The sequence below is a fragment of the Schistocerca gregaria genome, chromosome 1 (genome assembly GCF_023897955.1).
Source record: "Schistocerca gregaria isolate iqSchGreg1 chromosome 1, iqSchGreg1.2, whole genome shotgun sequence".
Classification (NCBI taxonomy): Eukaryota; Metazoa; Arthropoda; class Insecta; order Orthoptera; family Acrididae; genus Schistocerca; species Schistocerca gregaria.
The window spans coordinates 976,836,670-976,857,958 of NC_064920.1; the positions used below are offsets into that span (position 1 = coordinate 976,836,670).

At 43.7% G+C, this 21,289-nt stretch overlaps 1 protein-coding gene across 1 annotated transcript in view; it reads left to right on the forward strand.

Moving 5' to 3' along the window:
• LOC126277284 (transferrin) overlaps nucleotides 1-21,289 on the forward strand; it is a 219,079-nt gene that overhangs the window by 29,788 nt on the left and 168,002 nt on the right. The window lies entirely within an intron of this gene.

Sequence of the window (21,289 nt, forward strand, 5' to 3'; positions counted from 1 at the left end):
ACCCCATGCCCCTCCATATCCGCGTCCAGTGACGACTGTGGGCTGAGGATGACACGGCAGCCGGTCGGTACCTTTGGGCCTTCATGGCCTGTTCTGGAGGATGTAAAACTAATAATAACAAAATTGAAACAGTCTCACCTCTTGTTTGTTGAACGAATATCTACTGATCCTTCCGCCCAGGCCAGGGCAGAGAATTGGGGACGCATGCACCGCACCACCAGTTGCTGTTAAGCGGTGTTGGTGCTGATTGTGCAATGCTACACAGACCAATACCGCGCTTCTTCGATCAAATCATCCGCGACAGAACTGTCCGAAATCTTGACATCCAAAAGACTGAAGCCTTTCTCTATGCTTTGCCCTTTGGTTCACATAGCCGGTAATTTAGACAGCCGTAACATTTCTCACGTGTTAAGGCTGGTGGCTGTCCCATCTTTTACATTTCTGTGGCGATGTCTTTCAACAAGATAACATGCATGCTGTCCTGTGTGACCTCCTATATCAAACATGAAATACTGAAGAAACAGTATCTGCAGTAAAGGAATGAAACTAATATTGTGTAATGGAAAGGCGCATTCATGGAGAATGTCATTATTTGTTTGCCAGAAGCGAAACGTCAGCCTTTACTATTCAAGGAGTAGGTTCGAATGCTAGCTGTAATACTTGATTATATCACCGTGAAACCTGTCCGCAACTGAGTTCGACTTACATAGTTCCGCCAACTAGCTTTTTCTTTCAGAATTTCAAAAACGGCACATTCCACTATTATAAAAGTTCGTAAGGCTATACGGACAACAAAGCTAACAATGCACATTTCCAAGCCAACAGAAGATTACTTTCAAAAGAAAAAAAAAAGAAAAAAAAAACGGTACAACGTTTGTGGAACCGATGGCGATTCCGTAATTATCTTGGAAGTTTGGAGAGGAAACACATTCGCGTTAAAAACCCAGTAAATCTGGTTCCATGTATTACTGCTACTAATCCTTTTCGACTGAATTATTAACTGTCACTGACGAAAACCGTAGTTTTGTAAGGAAAAATGGAGGTTCGTACGGTGAAGTCAAAGACGCAGATGTTTTCTGTGATTGCCCCTTCCTGTACGCAATAGAAATGGAAAGAATAAAAAGTACCCAAAGAAGAATTTTTGCCAGCATCAACTATTAAATGTTTGTATCTTGCGTAATGCAGTATTTCCTCTGAAGGAATATTTAATGAGGCCTTTTGCAGAAACTATAAGTTTCGCTAACGATAGATACAGCTGTCAGCTATCTTGGGCAAGAACGGTGACAGAATGTTGTTTTGGTTCTACAGAGTGATTCCATGATGATGTCGCCAACTTTCAGGGATGATGCAGAAGTGTGTGGTGTATCAATTCGAGGTGGAGGACCCTAGCCCGCAAACGACCGAGTCGAAAGTTACAATCGAAAATCGTTGTGCTACCTCTAACAGTGGGCCTCTTCTACTGCAAGCTGTTTGCTTTCCATGTTTTGGGACCAGGTAGTGTGGACCAAAACAAGAAAAAACTGTCCAGTAAACATGGGCTCCAAAATGCGTACCTTGATTGCTATGAACACTTGTTTAGTGGAAAAAATGTATTTCAGAGTAGCAAAGATGAACAAGTGCTCATAGATCTCAAGGTAGCACTTTAGATCCCATGTATACTGGTCAATTTTTTTCATTGTTTAGTACCTACTACCTCCTAATAAAATGTGGAGAGCAAAGAGCTTGCATTAGAATGATACTTTTACTCTTCTCCATTATCCCTGAAAGTTTGTATCAACATCATCATTGAATCACTATGTATAACATCTAAAATTAGGATTTTGCATAAACATATAGAAGCCAGCGAAGATAATGCAATATAATTGTGAAAGCTCTAACCTTTTCACACAATATCATCCATGATCTTGAATTAACAAATGAGGCTGAGATTGCATTTTTTCCAGGATTTATACCGAAATATACTAAAAACTGCGCAAGGAAATTTACAAAAAAGATATGGTTCATCGTAAGCAGCCGTGCAAATTCTGTAAAAAAATGTAGATAAATGCTTCCATGCATCAGGTACGCGAACATTCGTAATTGGGACTTACTTATGGAAAGTCTTGTTCGCAATTTAATTTACTGACGCATTTCGATACATCATCATCGTCAGAACACAGTTGTTTTAAAGAGAAAAGGACGAATATGGGCATGAAATTCCACAGAATAGTTATATGCACAATGGTCAGCCGATGCATCTGTACTTACAAAGAAATACAAGAACGAGCCTCACAGCAATGGGCACACAAGGTATTGAAAACAGCCCAAACATGTATGAAGCCTATTGCCAGAGCGAACGTACATGGAGAACAGCAGTGCAGGGAAAGCAACTGCCATCACTAAGTGACGTTTGTAACTAATACAGCGTATAAATAAAGCATACAGTGAACATGTAGTATACAATTTGAAAATCACGGAGGAAACATGCAGACACGGTATTTTGAAAATGTTATGCGCTGCACGAAACAACAATAAGTAATATAACAAAATACAGAGATTTCTTGTGGAATATTAGCTTCTACAATTACTAAACATGGAGCAGTTATCAATAAGGTAATCTGTATGTAGCTGTGTCACATTCCACGCTCACACTGTAATCATTTATGAACACAAGTTATATTATTTATATATTTTGTATCTTGCGTGTTGCTATAGTTTACCTCTGCTGTGTGATGAGAGTCTCCTCCCTAGACACCTGGACCACCTACATTTTATGGGCTCCCTAAGGTTTATAAGAAGCAAACACCCCATCGGCCCACCGTGAGCACCACTAGATCGCCGTCTTACAGGCTATCAAGACATGTGGTCAGTCTCTTTAATCCGCACGTTGGTCACTGCTTGCTCCAAATCAAGAATAAGACGGACTTCATCCTCCCTATCAGGCGTCAGCACTTTGGAGAAGCGGTTATGTGGTCAGCTTTGATGTGGTGTCATTATCCACGCGTATTCCCATCAAAATACTGTAGATATCTTTTACCAGCTCCTTGACGACACCGTTGTGAATTTATTTTAACACAAACTCACGTCATAGTATTCTTTGTCCAGTGGAGAGTATTTCAACCTGACAAGGCTTTTATCGCTACGTCGACGACACACTCATTGTCTGGCGTCATGGACGTTAAAAGCTGGGAGAGTTGCTGAACCACATCAATAACAGGCATGGCCACGTCAATTAGAGGTGCAGACAGGCAGTGCTTTGTCTTACCTTGACGTTATTGTCCGCTGATAAGCTAATGAATGCTTAGCCACGGCTTTTACCGCCGGCAGGACCGGTACCTTGCACATAATCAGCTGCTCAGCTGCCAACACCCTGCACAAAAACGATTCATTGTTATAATGGCCACAACAATCGAAAACGTTTCCAAGCCCATTTCGCCGAAGAGTCGTAAGCGGAATGCCCCCGAGGAGAACACGAACAACCTTGCGATTATGCCATTCTGTGGCTCAGTAACACTAAACATCGGCCGGCCCGATGTGGCCGAGCGGTTCTAGCTGCTTCAGTCTGGAACCGCGCGACCGCTACGGTTGCAGGTTCCAATCCTGCCTCGGGCATGTATGTGTGTGATGTTCTTAGGTTAGTTAGGTTTAAGCAGTTCTAAGTTCTAGGGGACTGATGATCTCAGATGTTAAGTCCCATAGTGCTCAGAGCCTTTTGAACCATTGTCATGTTATACCTAATTTCGGGCAGGTATCCGATTAAGCATGAGCAACAGTTATAACAAACATCTGAAAAATCGAACAGGAGAGAAGACTAACAAAAAATAATTACTCAGGTCATTAAATGAAAACGGAAAAAAATAGTTTCTTCTGAGATCCTGGACTCTAGCCCTCTACCTCCTCAAGAAGAAGGCGGGGAAATTACTTGAAGGCCATGACAATGACTGCCTACCGTGCAGGCAACGTTTAAATGACCTTGAATTTTGCCCTACACGTTCTTTCTGAAACAAATTACGTCTCACATGTTGCGATTGCTCTACAGATAGCATTTAATTGTCTCGCGTAGAAAACAAGTAGCGTTTTTTTAAAATAATTGTTTTCTGCTTCGCTTCACGTCCTCGACAGGAAAGACAGTTTCACATCTCGCATGGTAGTCACGTTTGTAGATGTAATCTTTGACGTCTCGCAATAAAATATGACATCGGAAATTTTTCCAAGACTTTCGTGGAAAAATACATGAATGCAGTCTCCTATTGTCTCATTCCAGACTGACGACAACTAGTAAACAACTAAAGTACCTTGTTATCCATAATAACTAATAAAGTAATTTAAAAAATTATGTGCTTGCAGTGTAAACGGAGGAACACATGATTGAATTTGTAGGTTATTTGGGATTTTACAGGAAGCGAAATTAAGTACACAGTTGACAACTCAGGCAGCAACAAGGGCCCCAATCCTGCTACTCATCAGGTCGAATAGCGCTTAGCCGGCGTCCTGGGGTGAGGGAACGGTTGCGAACGCGGCGACCGCTCGAAGGTGGCAAACAGACGCCAGCGGTCGAGTTGTCCTCCGTGAGCATCGCGCTACGCAAGGCGCGGCGAAGCGGTCGCGATCAGTTGGGTTGATATTTTTCACGCGAAGTGGACGCGATTTGCGGTTTATGGTTGAACTTACATTGTTTGAAATTGTGAGCTGCTCAAGAATGTTGCATATTGTGGGAGAACAGAAATAAAACCGACCAAACTACCTACTGGCTTCTGTCTGGGATTCGTCGGCTGACGTTCGTCTGATGATTTTACTGATATTTCGCTAGCACGGGTGGCTGGCATTGTCAAAGCTTCACCCTTCATTGCTGGTGGTGCATCGGCGCCGACCTCGCCGGCCGCTGTGGCCGAACGGTTTTAGACCCTTCAGTCCTGAACCGCGCTGCTGTTACGGTCGCAGGTTCGAATCCTGCCCAAATCTGGGGGACTGATGACCTCAGATGTTGAGTCCCATAGTGCTTAGAGCCATTTTTTTTGAGCCGGGTTTGCGGCCGCAGACTACACATAGCTGGCACACCAACGTCAGAGGGCTTCTCCGTGGTCATCTCCTGTGCGGTTCTCCTGTTGCTACCTGCGATGGTCGTTCGCTGCAGCACAGGAAGGCAGGATCCCTTTACCTTAAGGTTATCTTCTTTCTTGTGCTTTTAGTCTTTCTATAGCTTCTCCGAACAAGCTGGTGTGATAGCGCTTCGCTGGCCCATGTGGCCAAGCGGTTCTAGGCGCTTCAGTCTGGAACCATGCGACCGCTACGGTCGCAGGTTCGAATCCTGCCTCGGGCATGGGTGTGTGTGATGTCCTTAGGTTAGATAGGTTTAAGTAGTTCTAAGTTCTAGGGCACTGGTGATTTCAGATGTTAAGTCCCATAGTGCTCAGAGCCCAGAACGCCAGGATATACACAAAATACTGTATGGGTGTGGACAGTTTGTCAGACAGATTGTGTGCACAGCTGAAGAGCGCCGTATAGAAAAAGACGGTGTTCCTGCCTATGGTAGCATGAGAGCGGCAGCAGAACATTCTCTGGAAATCAGACACCGAATTGCATTCGACGAGACATCTACGAGGGAGGATCCGAAAGTAATGCACAATATTTTTTTCTACGCTGGTATTGCAGCTGGAATGCTGAAACCCTCATGACGAGATACTTTGAAGTTTGCGCTACGGAGGGTATTTTGTTTTCATGCGCAGCCCTAGCGAGAGACGCCTGAACTACAAAACAAATATGACGTACATGTTAATTTCGTGAACTTGCGAAGAACAGCGAAATGTAGTTGGATATTTGTGGGCCAAATTGCACAAACCGAGAGAAATTCACAGGGACATAGTGCTGTGTATGGGGACGACTGTATGCACCGTAGCAACGTCTCCAGGTGGTGTGCATTCTTCAAGAGGGCCGTGTGAACTTTAGTGATTAGTCACGCTCTGGGCGACGGTTTAACAGCTGCAACTCCGCGAATTTGAATTGGATTGATTTGGGGGAAGTGACCAAACAGAGAGGTCATCGGTCTCATTGGATTAGGGAAGGATGGAGAAGGAAGTCGGCCGTGCCCAGTCAAAGGAACCATCCCGGGATTTGTCTGGAGGGATTTAGCGAAACCACGGAAAACCTAAATCAGGATAGCCGGAGACGAGTTTGGACCTCCGCGAAATATCGGACCCAATGAGAGCAATTTTGAACGACCGGCGTGTGAAACTGCGAAACTTATCGCAGCAGTTTGTGCGGTGTACAATATTGATCGTGACACGCTGAAATTTTGTGATTTTGTGAAGTTAGTGCACCCTTGGTACCTAAGAACCTAAAGAGAGCTACAAGAGTCAGTGAATGGTGACAAGCTTGTATCACTTAACGCGTTACGCCGCAGATGGACATGACTCTGAAAGGAATCGTCACTGGTGATGAGTCGTGGGCCGGAAACCAAGCAGGCCTTTATGGAGGGAAAGCATGCTGGTTCTTCAGTGCGAAATAAAATTCAAGGTGACTCAATGTTCTAGGAAATTGCTTGTGAATGCTGCAGCCTAAATTAAATTTTGAAGCTGCGTCGTGTCCTTCCTGACAAACGCTGCAACATTAATGTTGACGGTGTCAATCTTATTCATGACAATGCAGGCCCCCATGATGGCCTGCTCCTATTCGCGAGAAATTCGCCAAATTTCCGTGGGAAGTGCTCCAGGAACCACCATACAGTCCTAGCCTTGAACTGTCGGACTTTCATCTGTTTGATCCCACGAAGAAATCCCTGACCGGCCAACGCTTTGCGAAGGATGCAGAAGTGAAATTAGCAGTCCGCAGACGGCTGTACTCCAAACAAATGGACTTCTACAAACAGGGCATACCGAAAGTGGTACAACCGCGGGAGAAACGTGTTGAGAATGTTGCTGGCTATGTAAAAAAGCAGGTAACAGGTGTAAGTTCATTTGTCATTTACTTGCTTTGTTACCTATTAAAATTTTTGGTAATAAGATTATTGTGCGTTACTTTCGAGTCTTCCCTCTTATCATTAAACGGACAAATTGTTTCTGCAATGGCGTTTTAAATGAAGCGATCGTGATAAAAATTTAGATATAGACAGTGTTGTAATGCTATGCATGGCTTGGGAACCAGTCATCAGGAAGGTAATACGTGCGCGATAGTCTTACAAAGGAAACATTACCTTATTATTATGGCCCTGGTCTGGCCATCATTACGTCACAGACGAAAGCATGGCTATAAACGACGACAGCAACAATCACATGACAGTCACCACCTGACAATGGCCGAGAAGCACTCAGTCGAAGTCTCTTGGGTTATGAACCATTTGATGCGTCTGGAACCCCGAGAAAATTTCATTAGTTTACAGGTTTATTCCATCATCAAATCACAAATTTTCAGGGATGATCGAGAAGGGTAAATGTATCAATTTAGTGAAAGGGGCCCTCGTCTGGCAGTGACCGAGATGAGAGTTACAGGCGAAAATAATTCTGATGCCTCTGTCAGTGGAATACAGTTACCAGTACTGTTTATGCTAATATTGTGGAGTAGACGACTTTCGGAGGTGATAGTACGGACCATACAAGAAAAGTATGTAAAATGCATAAGAGGTATGACGACTTGCTCAGTAGAAGAGATGTTTCATAGTAGCGAAGATGAACAAGTGCTCATAGCTCTTAAGGTATGCATTATAGAGCCTATGTTTACTATCCATTTTTTCTTGTTTTGTTCCATACCACCACCTCTGAAAGTTTACCTACCCTACAATCTTAGCAACAACAGTAAAATTACATGTACCCCTAACAGAGACATCAGAATGATTTTTGCTATGACTTTCGACTTGATCCTTTCCTGATCAGGGTGTCTTATTTCAAATTGATGCATTTACCCTTCTCCATTATGGCAGAAAGTTGGAAACGTTATCACAAAATAATTGTTCATATCGCAGTGATACCAGACATTCATACATAATGTATTACATCAGCACTCATTCACATAAGATTGGTCATGACGACAGGTATATCGAGTAGGTGGATCCTGGGTTCGATTCCCGGCCGGGTTGGGGTATTTCTCTGTCCGGGGACTGGGTGTTTGTGTTGTCCTCATCATTCCATCAACATTCGTGAATGTGTCTAGACTGGACTGTGAACAGATTGGGAATTTGTACAGGCGCTGATGACCGCGCAGTTGAGCGCCCCAAAAAACAAACATCATCATCAAGAAGGTAATAATAACAATAACAGTAGTAGTAGTAGTAGTAGTGGTCGTTATTAACCTTGGAACTTGGCCATTGTCATGTTAGCCGGCCGCGGTGGCCGAGCGGTTCTAGGCGCTACAGTCTGAAACCGCGCGATAGCTACGGTCGCCGGTTCGAATCCTGTCTCGGGCATGGATGTGTGTGTTGTCTATAGGTTAGTTAGGTTTAAGTAGTTCTACGTTCTAGGGTACTGATGACCTCAGATGTTAAGCCCCATAGTGCTCAGAGCCATTTGAACCATTGTCATGTTATGCCAAATTTCGGACAGGTATCCGATTAAGCATGAGCAACAGTTACAACAAACATCTGAAAAATCTAACAGGAGAGAAGACTAACAAAAAATAATTACGCAGGTCATTAAATGAAAACGAAAAAAAAATAGTTTCTTCTGAGATCCTGGACTCTAGCCCTCTACCTCCTCAAGAATAAGTCTGGGAAATTACTTGAAAGCCATGACAATGACTGCCTACCATGTAGGCAACGTTTAAATGACCTTGAATTTTGCCCTACACGTTCTTTCTGAAACAAATTACGTCTCACATGTTGCGATTGCTCTACAGATAGCATTTAATTGTCTCGCGTAGAAAACAAGTAGCGTTTTTTTATGATAATTGTTTTCTGCTTCGCCTCACATACTCGACAGGAAAGACAGTTTCACATCTCGCATGGTAGTCACGTTTGTAGATGTAATCTTTGACGTCTCGCAATAAAATATGACATCGGAAATTTTTCCAAGACTTTCGTGGAAAAATACATGAATGCAGTCTCCTATTGTCTCATTCCAGACTGACGACAACTAGTAAACAACTAAAGTACCTTGCTATCCATAATAACAAATAAAGTAATTTTAAAAATTATGTGCTTGCAGTGTAAACGGAGGAACACATGATTGAATTTGTAGGTTATTTGGGATTTTACAGGGTGCGAAATTAAGTACACAGTTGACATCTCAGGCAGCAACAAGGGCCCCAATCCTGCTACTCATCAGGTCGAATAGCGCTTAGCCGGCGTCCTGGGGTGAGGGAACGGTTGCGAACGCGGCGACCGCTCGAAGGTGGCAAACAGACGCCAGCGGTCGAGTTGTCCTCCGTGAGCATCGCGCTACGCAAGGCGCGGCGAAGCGGTCGCGATCAGTTGGGTTGACATTTTTCACGCGAAGTGGACGCGATTTGCGGTTTATGGTTGAACTTACATTGTTTGAAATTGTGAGCTACTCAAGAATGTTGCATATTGTGGAATAACAGAAATAAAACTGACAAACTACCTACTGGCTTCTGTCTGGGATTCGTCGGCTGACGTTCGTCTGATGATTTTACTGATATTTCGCTAGCACGGGTGGCTGGCATTGTCAAAGCTTCACCCTTCATTGCTGGTGGTGCATCGGAGCCGACCTCGCTGGCCGCTGTGGCCGAACGGTTTTAGACCCTTCAGTCCTGAACCGCGCTGCTGTTACGGTCGCAGGTTCGAATCCTGCCCAAGACTGGGGGACTGATGACCTCAGATGTTGAGTCCCATAGTGCTTAGTGCCATTTTTTTTTAAATGGGCTCGCGGCCGCAGACTAAACGTAGCTGGCACACCAACGTCCGAGGGCTTCTCCGTGGCCATCTCCTGTGCGGTTCTCCTGTTGCTACCTGCGACGGTCGTTCGCTGCAGCACAGGAAGGCAGGATCCGTTTACCTTAAGGTTATCTTCTTTCTTGTGCTTTTAGTCTTTCTATAGCTTCTCCGAACAAGCGGGTGTGATAGTGCTTCGCCGGCCCATGTGGGCGCTTCAGTCTGAAACCGTGGGACCGCTACGGTCGCAGGTTCAAATCCTGCCTAGGGCATGGGTGTGTGTGATGTCCTTACGTTAGTTAGGTTTACGTAGTTCTATGTTCTAGGGGACTGGTGACCTCAGATGTTAAGTCCCATAGTGCTCAGAGCCAAGAACGCCAGGGATACACAAAATACTGTATGGGTGTGGACTGTTTGTCAGACAGATTGTGTGCACAGCCAAAGAGCGCCATATAGAAAAAGACAGTGTTCCTGCCTATGACAGCATGAGAGCGGCAGCAGAACATTCTCTGGAAATCAGACACCGAATTGCATTCGACGAGATATCTACGAGGGAGGATCGGAAAGTAATGCACAATACTTTTTTCTACCCTGGTATTGCAGCTGGAATGCTGAAATCTCATGACGAGATAGTTTGTGGTTTGCTCTACGGAGAGTATTTTGTTTTCATGCGCAGCCCTAGCGAGAGACGCCTGAACTACAAAACTAACAGCTGCAACTCCGCGAATTTGGATTGGATTGATTTGGGGGAAGTGCCCAAACAGAGAGGTCATCGGTCTCATTGGATTAGGGAAGGATGGAGAAGGAACTCGGCCGTGCCCTGTCAAAGCAACCATCCCGTGGTTTGCCTGGAGGGATTTATCGAAATCATGGAAAACCTAAATCAGGATGGCCGGAGACGAGTTTGGACCTCCGCGAAATATCGGACCCAATGAGAGCAACTTTAAACGACCGGCGTGTGAAATTGCGAAACTTATCGCAGCAGTTTGTGCGGTGTACAATATTGATCGTGACACGCTGAAATTTTGTGATTCTGTGAAGTTAGTGCACCCTTGGTACCTAAGAACCTAAAGAGAGCTACAAGAGTCAGTGAATGGTGACAAGCTTGTATCACTTAACGCGTTACGCCGCAGATGGACATGACTCTGAAAGGAATCGTCACTGGTGATGAGTCGTGGGCCACAAACCAAGCAGGCCTATATGGAGAGGAAGCATGCTGGTTCTTCAGTGCGAAATAAAATTCAAGGTGACTCAATGTTCTAGGAAAGTGCTTGCGAATGCTGTAGCCTAAATTAAAATTTGTAGCTGCGTCGTGTCCTTCCTGACAAACGCCGCAACATTAATGTTGACGGTGTCAATCTTCTTCATGACAATGCAGGCCCCCATGATGGCCTGCTCCTATTCGCGGGAAAATCGCCAAATTTCCGTGGGAAGTGCTCCGGCAACCACCATACAGTCCTAGCCTTGAACTGTCGGACTTTCATCTGTTTGATCCCACGAAGAAATCCCTGACCGGCCAACGCTTTGCGAAGGATGCAGAAGTGAAATTAGCAGTCCGCAGACGGCTGTACTCCAAACAAATGGACTTCTACAAACAGGGCATACCGAAAGTGGTACAACCGCGGGAGAAACGTGTTGAGAATGTTGCTGGCTATGTAAAAAAGCAGGTAACAGGTGTAAGTTCATTTGTCATTTACTTGCTTTGTTACCTATTAAAATTTTTGGTAATAAGATTATTGTGCGTTACTTTCGAGTCTTCCCTCTTATCATTAAACGGACAAATTGTTTCTGCAATGGCGTTTTAAATGAAGCGATCGTGATAAAAATTTAGATATAGACAGTGTTGTAATGCTATGCATGGCTTGGGAACCAGTCATCAGGAAGGTAATACGTGCGCGATAGTCTTACAAAGGAAACATTACCTTATTATTATGGCCCTGGTCTGGCCATCATTACGTCACAGACGATAGCATGGCTATAAACGACGACAGCAACAATCACATGACAGTCACCACCTGACAATGGCCGAGAAGCACTCAGTCGAAGTCTCTTGGGTTATGAACCATTTGATGCGTCTGGAACCCCGAGAAAATTTCATTAGTTTACAGGTTTATTCCATCATCAAATCACAAATTTTCAGGGATGATCGAGAAGGGTAAATGTATCAATTTAGTGAAAGGGGCCCTCGTCTGGCAGTGACCGAGATGAGAGTTACAGGCGAAAATAATTCTGATGCCTCTGTCAGTGGAATACAGTTACCAGTACTGTTTATGCTAATATTGTGGAGTAGACGACTTTCGGAGGTGATAGTACGGACCATACAAGAAAAGTATGTAAAATGCATAAGAGGTATGACGACTTGCTCAGTAGAAGAGATGTTTCATAGTAGCGAAGATGAACAAGTGCTCATAGCTCTTAAGGTATACATTATAGAGCCTATGTTTACTATCCATTTTTTCTTGTTTTGTTCCATACCACCACCTCTGAAAGTTTACCTACCCTACAATCTTAGCAACAACAGTAAAAATACATGTACCCCTAACAGAGACATCAGAATGATTTTCGCTATAACTTTCGACTTGATCCTTTCCTGATCAGGGTGTCTTATTTCAAATTGATGCATTTATCCTTCTCCATTATGGCAAAAAGTTGGAAACGTTATCACAGAGTAATTGTTCATATCGCAGTGATACCAGACATTCATACATAATGTATTACATCAGCACTCATTCACATAAGATTGGTCATGACGACAGGTATATCGAGTAGGTGGATCCCGGGTTCGATTCCCGGCCGGGTTGGGGTATTTCTCTGTCCGGGGACTGGGTGTTTGTGTTGTCCTCATCATTCCATCAACATTCGTGAATGTGTCTAGACTGGACTGTGAACAGATTGGGAATTTGTACAGGCGCTGATGACCGCGCAGTTGAGCGCCCCAAAAAACAAACATCATCATCAAGAAGGTAATACTAACAATAACAGTAGTAGTAGTAGTAGTAGTAGTAGTGGTCGTTATTAACCTTGGAACTTGGCCATTGTCATGTTAGCCGGCCGCGGTGGCCGAGCGGTTCTAGGCGCTACAGTCTGGAACCGCGCGATAGCTACGGTCGCCGGTTCGAATCCTGTCTCGGGCATGGATGTGTGTGTTGTCTATAGGTTAGTTAGGTTTAAGTAGTTCTACGTTCTAGGGTACTGATGACCTCAGATGTTAAGCCCCATAGTGCTCAGAGCCATTTGAACCATTGTCATGTTATGCCAAATTTCGGACAGGTATCCGATTAAGCATGAGCAACAGTTACAACAAACATCTGAAAAATCTAACAGGAGAGAAGACTAACAAAAAATAATTACGCAGGTCATTAAATGAAAACGAAAAAAAATAGTTTCTTCTGAGATCCTGGACTCTAGCCCTCTACCCTCCTCAAGAATAAGTCTGGGAAATTACTTGAAAGCCATGACAATGACTGCCTACCATGTAGGCAACGTTTAAATGACCTTGAATTTTGCCCTACACGTTCTTTCTGAAACAAATTACGTCTCACATGTTGCGATTGCTCTACAGATAGCATTTAATTGTCTCGCGTAGAAAACAAGTAGCGTTTTTTTAAAATAATTGTTTTCTGCTTCGCTTCACGTCCTCGACAGGAAAGACAGTTTCACATCTCGCATGGTAGTCACGTTTGTAGATGTAATCTTTGACGTCTCGCAATAAAATATGACATCGGAAATTTTTCCAAGACTTTCGTGGAAAAATACATGAATGCAGTCTCCTATTGTCTCATTCCAGACTGACGACAACTAGTAAACAACTAAAGTACCTTGTTATCCATAATAACTAATAAAGTAATTTAAAAAATTATGTGCTTGCAGTGTAAACGGAGGAACACATGATTGAATTTGTAGGTTATTTGGGATTTTACAGGAAGCGAAATTAAGTACACAGTTGACAACTCAGGCAGCAACAAGGGCCCCAATCCTGCTACTCATCAGGTCGAATAGCGCTTAGCCGGCGTCCTGGGGTGAGGGAACGGTTGCGAACGCGGCGACCGCTCGAAGGTGGCAAACAGACGCCAGCGGTCGAGTTGTCCTCCGTGAGCATCGCGCTACGCAAGGCGCGGCGAAGCGGTCGCGATCAGTTGGGTTGATATTTTTCACGCGAAGTGGACGCGATTTGCGGTTTATGGTTGAACTTACATTGTTTGAAATTGTGAGCTACTCAAGAATGTTGCATATTGTGGAATAACAGAAATAAAACCGACCAAACTGCCTATTGGCTTCTGTCTCGGATTCGTCGGCTGACGTTCGTCTGATGATTTTACTGATATTTCGCTAGCACGAATGGCTGGCATTGTCTAAGCTTCACCTTTCATTGCTGGTGGTGAATCGCCGACCTCGCCGGCTGCTGTGGCCTGAACCGCGCTGCTGTTACGTTCGCAGGTTCGAATCCTGCCCAAGTCTGTGGGACTGATGACCTCCGATGTTAAGTCCCATAGTGCTTAGAGCCACTTTTTTGAGCCGGGCTCGCGGCCGCAGACTACACATAGCTGGCACACCAACGTCAGAGGGCTTCTCCGTGGTCATCTCCTGTGCGGTTCTCCTCTTGCTACCTGCGACGGTCGTTCGCTGCAGCACAGGAAGGCAGGATCCGTTAACCTTAAGGTTATATTCTTTCTTGTGCTTTTAGTCTTTCTATAGCTTCTCCGAACAAGCGGGTGTGATAGTGCTTCGCCGGCCCGTGTGGCCGAGTGGTTCTAGGCGCTTCAGTCTGGAACCGTGCGACCGCTACGGTCGCAGGTTTGAATCCTGCCTCGGGCGTGGGTGTGTGTGATGTCCTTAGGTTAGTTAGGTTTAAGTAGTTCTAAGTTCTATGGGACTGATGACCTTAGATGTTAAGTCCCATAGTGTTCAGAGCCATTTGAACTATTTTTTTTATTGTTCTTTTCTACAGCCAGATCTCTCGTGTCAGCGAATTTTACTACGTTGTCGATCTGACACAGATGCTCTGCGACGGCCGACTTCTCCACCTGCTTCAACCTGCAATGTCGCTGATGTTCTTTGGTCCTGGTGTTGATTGATCGTCCAGTCATTCCAGCTTAAACTTTTCCGAGTGTGCATGGTAAGCAGTATATTCCGACTCTGAAAGTGGGTCCCTTTTACCTTTGCCTATCTAAGACACACTTTGATCTTGTTCGTCGGTTAGAAAATCGTCTTTACGCCGTGTCTGCGCGATATGCGGCCGATTCTGTCCGTCACTCTGGAAATGTATGGCACAAAGGCCGTATCCTACATTTCTTTTTCTGATTTGTCACTTCGCCGAATGTTTCACTGTGTTACACTTCTGATATAACTTGTGGAGTACCCATTGCGCCTCAGAATACTTTCCATGTGTTGTATTCCGTGTATGAGGTGCTGCGGCTCACATATTCGTCCTGCTCGCGTTACGAGCGTATTCATCGTGCCTGTCTTCTGTCTCGATTGGTGATTTGATAGTTTGTGCAGGTATAGGTCCGTGTGAGTAGGTTTTCGATAACGCTGTGTCCCAGGTTTTCGCCATTCTTTGTGACCAGCTCATCTAGAAACAGTGTTTTTGGTCCTTTTCTACTTCCATGGTAAATTTTATGTTAGCATGGGGGCTGTTCACGTGTCTTGGGAAGTCACAGAGCGGCTCTTCATGGCTCTACACAACGAAAGTATCATCGACGTTTCTATACCACACCTTAGGTTTACAAGTCTCAACTCCAGTGCCTGTGCTTCGAAATGTTCCATGAAGAAATTGGCCACCACTGGTCTAAGAGGACTACCCATGGCGACGCCTTCCAGCTGTTCGCAGAAATTGCCATTGCTCGTGAAGTAGCTCGTGGTGAGACATGTATGAAAGCTTTGTGATGTCTTGCTCTAAAATGGAATCGATGTGCTCCAAAGAGACACTGAGTGCCACTTTCTTAAACAAAGAAACACGATAAAATTGGTACTTATGAACTGTGGAAAATCTTATTAACAACATAATATATTGATAGGATTCAGTACATCATTATCAGAACATTACAGTGTGAAAAATAAAAATAAGAATGACATCGCTTGAGCAGCTCCGACGTCTTCGACATTATTCTGGATTCCGGATTCTGTGACAATTTTTGGATAGCCGCCTCCTTCAGCATTAGCCGGATCTTCGCGTCATAGACGACTTGTACTGTTATGACAACTGCATTGCTCACCTGACAGGGCTATGATGAGACAATCGTTGCAGAGCGAGCGAAGGCCATTACGTTCAGCTCTTTTCATATTCAGCGTTGGTGGTTTGGATATTGATAGAATGAGACTCGTTTCTCGGCGAATTTTTTTTTTTTCTGCTGTTTCACTAGGTATCCTCCAACTGCTTGTTCCACGCCTCTTACGTCGGCGAAAGGGATACTCCGTGGCTGTGTTGCAAGGTCAGATCCTTTCTTAAGCGCTGACATGGCACCAGCATCGATGTTTCTCGCCGCAATGCTGATAACGGTACATTCCGTCGTTTCGCGTTCTGCCTCATTTTGAAAGCCAGCTGGAACTCCCTGTCTCCCTGTCTGCCCTTCTGTTGTTTCTCGCTTTGATGACATCCGTTCTGCTGCTGTACCTCCGCCAGTGCAGTCCCAATCCAAAGCTGAAAGCGACTCCATCAGCCGCAGGTGGACGGCCATAAACTCGCAAGTGTTTGTATCCCTTTGCTTTTTGGTGTAATGCATTCTCTCCCAATGCAAGACGAAGCTGAAACGGCTAAATATTCTTCTGGCATCAGAGGTGACACACTGTGGCAACTTGTGGAATCGTTTCGTCATGGCAGAGTCGTTGGAAGGCTAGAGAGCTTAATAAATTAGCGCAGCCTCCCCAGACCTTCAGTGTCTCATGCACCGCGATCATGCCACTGTATAATTCTGACGCCTGCTCCTGGATCACGGGGTCCCGGATTCGATTCCCGGCCGGGTTGGGGATCTCTGCCCGTGGACGGGGTGTTTGTGTTGTCCTCATCATTCCATCATCATTCATGAAAGTGGCAAGATCGGACTGTGTACAGACTGGGAAGGTGTACGGACGCTGATGACAGCGCAGTTGAGCGCCACACAAACCAAACATTACCATCATTTGATGCATGCTCGTAGAAGTTTCCCCCCGTGCTACGCATAAGATGATCGCACGAATGACATTTGAATGCGATTTCTGAACGGGAAACACCCTGCGTAATATCAAGATCATTCGTGTAGTTGTACTGAAATGCTATTCAATTGCATGTCCACGCATATACTATATATCATGCCACTATACTGCTGGCCGTTAAAGTTGCAATAGCATGAAGAGGCCATGCTGTTACAATGTTAATGACCACCAGTGTAGGTCTCGGTCGTTGATATATGCGAGAGAGAGAGAGAGAGAGAGAGATAGAGAGAGAGAGAGAGAGAGAGAGAGAGAGAGAGTGTGTGTGTGTGTGTGTGTGTGTGTTCGTTCGTTCATTCATTCCACATCTTCTTCTAAACCACTGTACCGACATCAACCAAACTTGGTGCACATAACCCTTACGGTCAGACAGCAATCGCTGAGGGCGTAAGAACCACCTGCCTACCTTAGTTCAGGAAATGTGACATTATAAACAATGAGATGCGACTAAACTGCCGCATCGTGCATGAAGTTTAAATTTATTACTTCTGTGCTACAAACTCTATTCACAATGTATTTGGCAGACAGTGTTCACATATGCCGCTAAATGCATCTACAAAATTATATCGTGATACCATATATAGTTCAGAAGATATGGTCTCATAAACAGTGAGAGGTGTTAAAAACTGCCGCGTCAAGTGTATTGCATTTCACTACTAATTCTATTCGCAACGTGCATGACAGACAGTATCCACAATTTCCGCTGAATGTACCTAATCAAGGCCGTTTCTATCATTAGGCAAGCCTTAGCGGCCGCCTAGAGCGCCAGAGGGCGAAAAAAATTAATTTCAATTCAAACAGCGAAAATATTGAACAGGTGATGAGAAAAAATGAAAAGGAGGAAAAAATTGAAACTCCGAACTGATTTAAAAAGCATACGCAACAGCTACTTCGTAAGCCTTTACTTACTTTGATGGTAGTAATCATATTGCCTCTGCCTACCTCGAAACTGAAGCACCCGCTACTGAGTACGAAACGGAAACAAACATGAGCGTGATTCATCTCTGTTGAGCGCTATAGACCGACACGGGTGCTGGCTTACGACGATGTTGCGACTCGATACCATACTACCCTCTTTTTCTTTTTGTTTCTGCAGATCATTTCTCAAATGTCAGTTGTATTGAGTGGTTCTGTAGATGTTTCCAGTTCGACTGTGGATAATCGATCGCGTATTCAAAAGCTAGGTTTTATACTTGTTTCAACGTATCTAAAAGCAGTAAAAGGTAGGTGCAGTTCATCGTACCCATACATAAAAAATGAGTTGGTGTCTGTTTGCTTTCTAGTTTAAAATGATCAGCACATTCTTCACATATCAATTATTTTGGTAAATTTAAAAAATGACAGCAAAAAATAAGAAATTGGGGCTTTTGTAGTCCGCATTCAATTTTCAAGGAACTGAGGACAAAGTACGAAAATTGAGGACTGTTCCAGAACATGATACGTCTGGTCAACTTAGTTTAATAATTAAAGATATAATAGGACATTTGAATTGTTGTGCCCTTTGGATGTTGGTAGTGCCGGAGGGGGGGGGGGGGGGGCAACATCGGAGAGACGGAAGGTAGTTAGAAAGTGATGGCGTCATTTTTCATTTCTATACTAGGGTACTAAAACACCTAGCAATGGACTTGCCTACTCAAATGTATCATTGTACGACACATAGATCAAGAGATTTTATGTTATAAACACTGAGATATGAACTTGGAATACTGCAGCAAACTCTGTGGAAGAGTTTTCGACAGCGGACGCATTTCAGACCATACCGCCTGCAGCTAGATGTATTGGAACTTACGCTGGTTTACCTATATGGATATATTTTTATTTTTTTCTGCCAATTTTATCCATTCATGCGCCTAAGCAGTTTACGGCAAAGATTAAAACGCAATATACCCACAGCAATAAAACCTGTGAAGCAAGCGAGAAAAGATGAAGAATAGATTGAAAAATCAGCCAAACAGTTGCAAATAAAGGTTAATTATCCCTTACTATGGTTTAGATATTTGTAAAAATATCTTCTTCAGAAGTATTGGTCCTAAAAAGTATACACCAATTATAAAATACATTTTTACAAACATAATAAAAGATTAATAGAAAAATATCTGTGTAGTAAAAGTACTCACTTCTTACATCACATGATGCAATAGGCGTCACAAGATGAAATATTTGTGATGCAATAAGTGAGTACGTTTACTTCACAATTATTTTTCTATTAATATTTTATTATGTTTGCAAAAAAAATGTATTTTGTAACTGATGTATACGTTTTTAGAAGATATTTCTACAAATATCGAAACATGCTCAAGGGACAATAAACTTTTGTTTTCAACTGGTTGGCTGATTTTTTATTCTATTCTGAATTACACAGATGCTGTTTCGCAACCATGTTTAAGGTTTTGAAAGCTGAAGAACATTAATTTTCTTACGTTTGCAAAAGCTCCTATCGGATGTTTCATCGATCTTGTACAGTCTGTCTTGGCCCCTCCACGATGGAGACAGGACGTGGATTCCACTAATAATGTGAAATACATTAATTCTTATGGTTTAAGTCAATGTCACTTACTATTTCCTTATTTCATCTGATCTGTCTGTCTGCGTTGCCAGTACCTGTAATAATTCGAAGAAGCAAGAAATTTAGCAGAGCAAGCTGGACGGCGTAACATTGTTCTCAAAGCAGAAGAGGAGGTAAATAACTTCAAGGCTCGAAGAACTATAATCTGATAATCCAATATTATATGTTACAGATCTTTCGTGTGTAAGAAAAATAATAAGTCTGATTGTCTGGAGTGTGCGTCGTTGTGCGTAAATTAGCTGATGCACACGCTCCCAAACGAACTCGCCACTTATGCAGCGCTAGCAGATTTCCATCGTAATAATTATTCTTGAAACTATTAATTAATAAGTAGATCGTGCGACAGTTATAACCGGTAGATTATGCCCGGCACCTTCAGTTTTGCATCACAATGCAGGAAGCACTTGAGAATGAACATTTCTCCTCAGAGTTGATATTCAGCAACGAAGCAACCTTGCATTTATCTGGAAAAATTAATCGCCACAGCGTGAGGGTGTGGAGCATTGAAAATCCCCACGAAAATTTGACACAGGAACTAGATTGGCAGAAGATTAATGTTTTCTCTGCATTGTCACAGACGAAGCTGTACGGGCGGTTTTTCTTCTGTTAGAAGTCTGCGACTGGTACCTCTTAGCTCGATATGTCGGATTTGTGGTTGTTTCCGCAAATGAGAATTTCATCTTCCAGCAAGATGGGGCTCCCCTTCATTGACGCACTGCTGTCCGTCGTTCCTAAACTACTGACTTTCATATTGTCAGTCTGGGCGTCGTGGTGTAAATTATATCGGTCTGTTTCCTTATCCCTCCAGGTTGCCCTACCTAACGCCTTGTGACATTTTCCCTTACGGCTGCGTTAAAGATCGTGTTTACGTACGTCCACTGCTAAAACACTGGAGCAACTCAGAGGACGCATTAATGCTGCTTTGAAGATATCTCACACGTTGTTGTTACATAAGGCAAGGAATGTATCGGCTATCCGTCGACGAGTCTCGTGTGATCTGCAGGGCACGCACAGAAAATTTGTAGAGTGCAGAAAGCAAACTTTGTGAGTTTGCGGTTCTGTTCATACATCAGTCATACTTTTCCATGTAATACTTTAGAAAATGTAGAACTCTGAAAACGAATGAATGCTTTATAATAGCCCTTTATTAAACTTCAGCTCAAAAATCGCTCATTGACTCCGAACTACAAATCACAATCAAAAGAGCTGTTGTAGCATAGTTCTGGTGTTTCCGGAAAAATAAATATTACACGGAATGCGCCGCATTCATCCCTACTGTCTTTTGAAGTATCTCAAATGTTTCAATCAAATTCAGTCTTAAACACTAATAATGGTCTGGCGCACAATAAAATGCATACGGTACTCACTGAAGAGCACACTGCAACAGCTGACGGTACATTATTCAATGCAGTGTTTCTAGTTCAGCAGCCGTCGCGTCCCGACACACAGTGGCAGCCGTCGTTGCTCACGCACTCTAGGTCAGATAATTTTATCTTTCCCAGCACCTCTGGATACTGCGTGACATCGTAGTACTCTTTCTATACCAGTTTTTACACGGATTAGCACGTCGCACATCTCCATGCATGTGACTCCGTCAGGTCGCTCAGCAATATATACATTGGTGTGCAAAACTTAAGGACAAAAGTAAAGTTCGCATGATGTGTCATTGCCGAGCGTAGACCACAAATAGAAAGAACTGCTGCAGTATAGCCCAGAAGGTAACTGAAAGAAATGCGAAT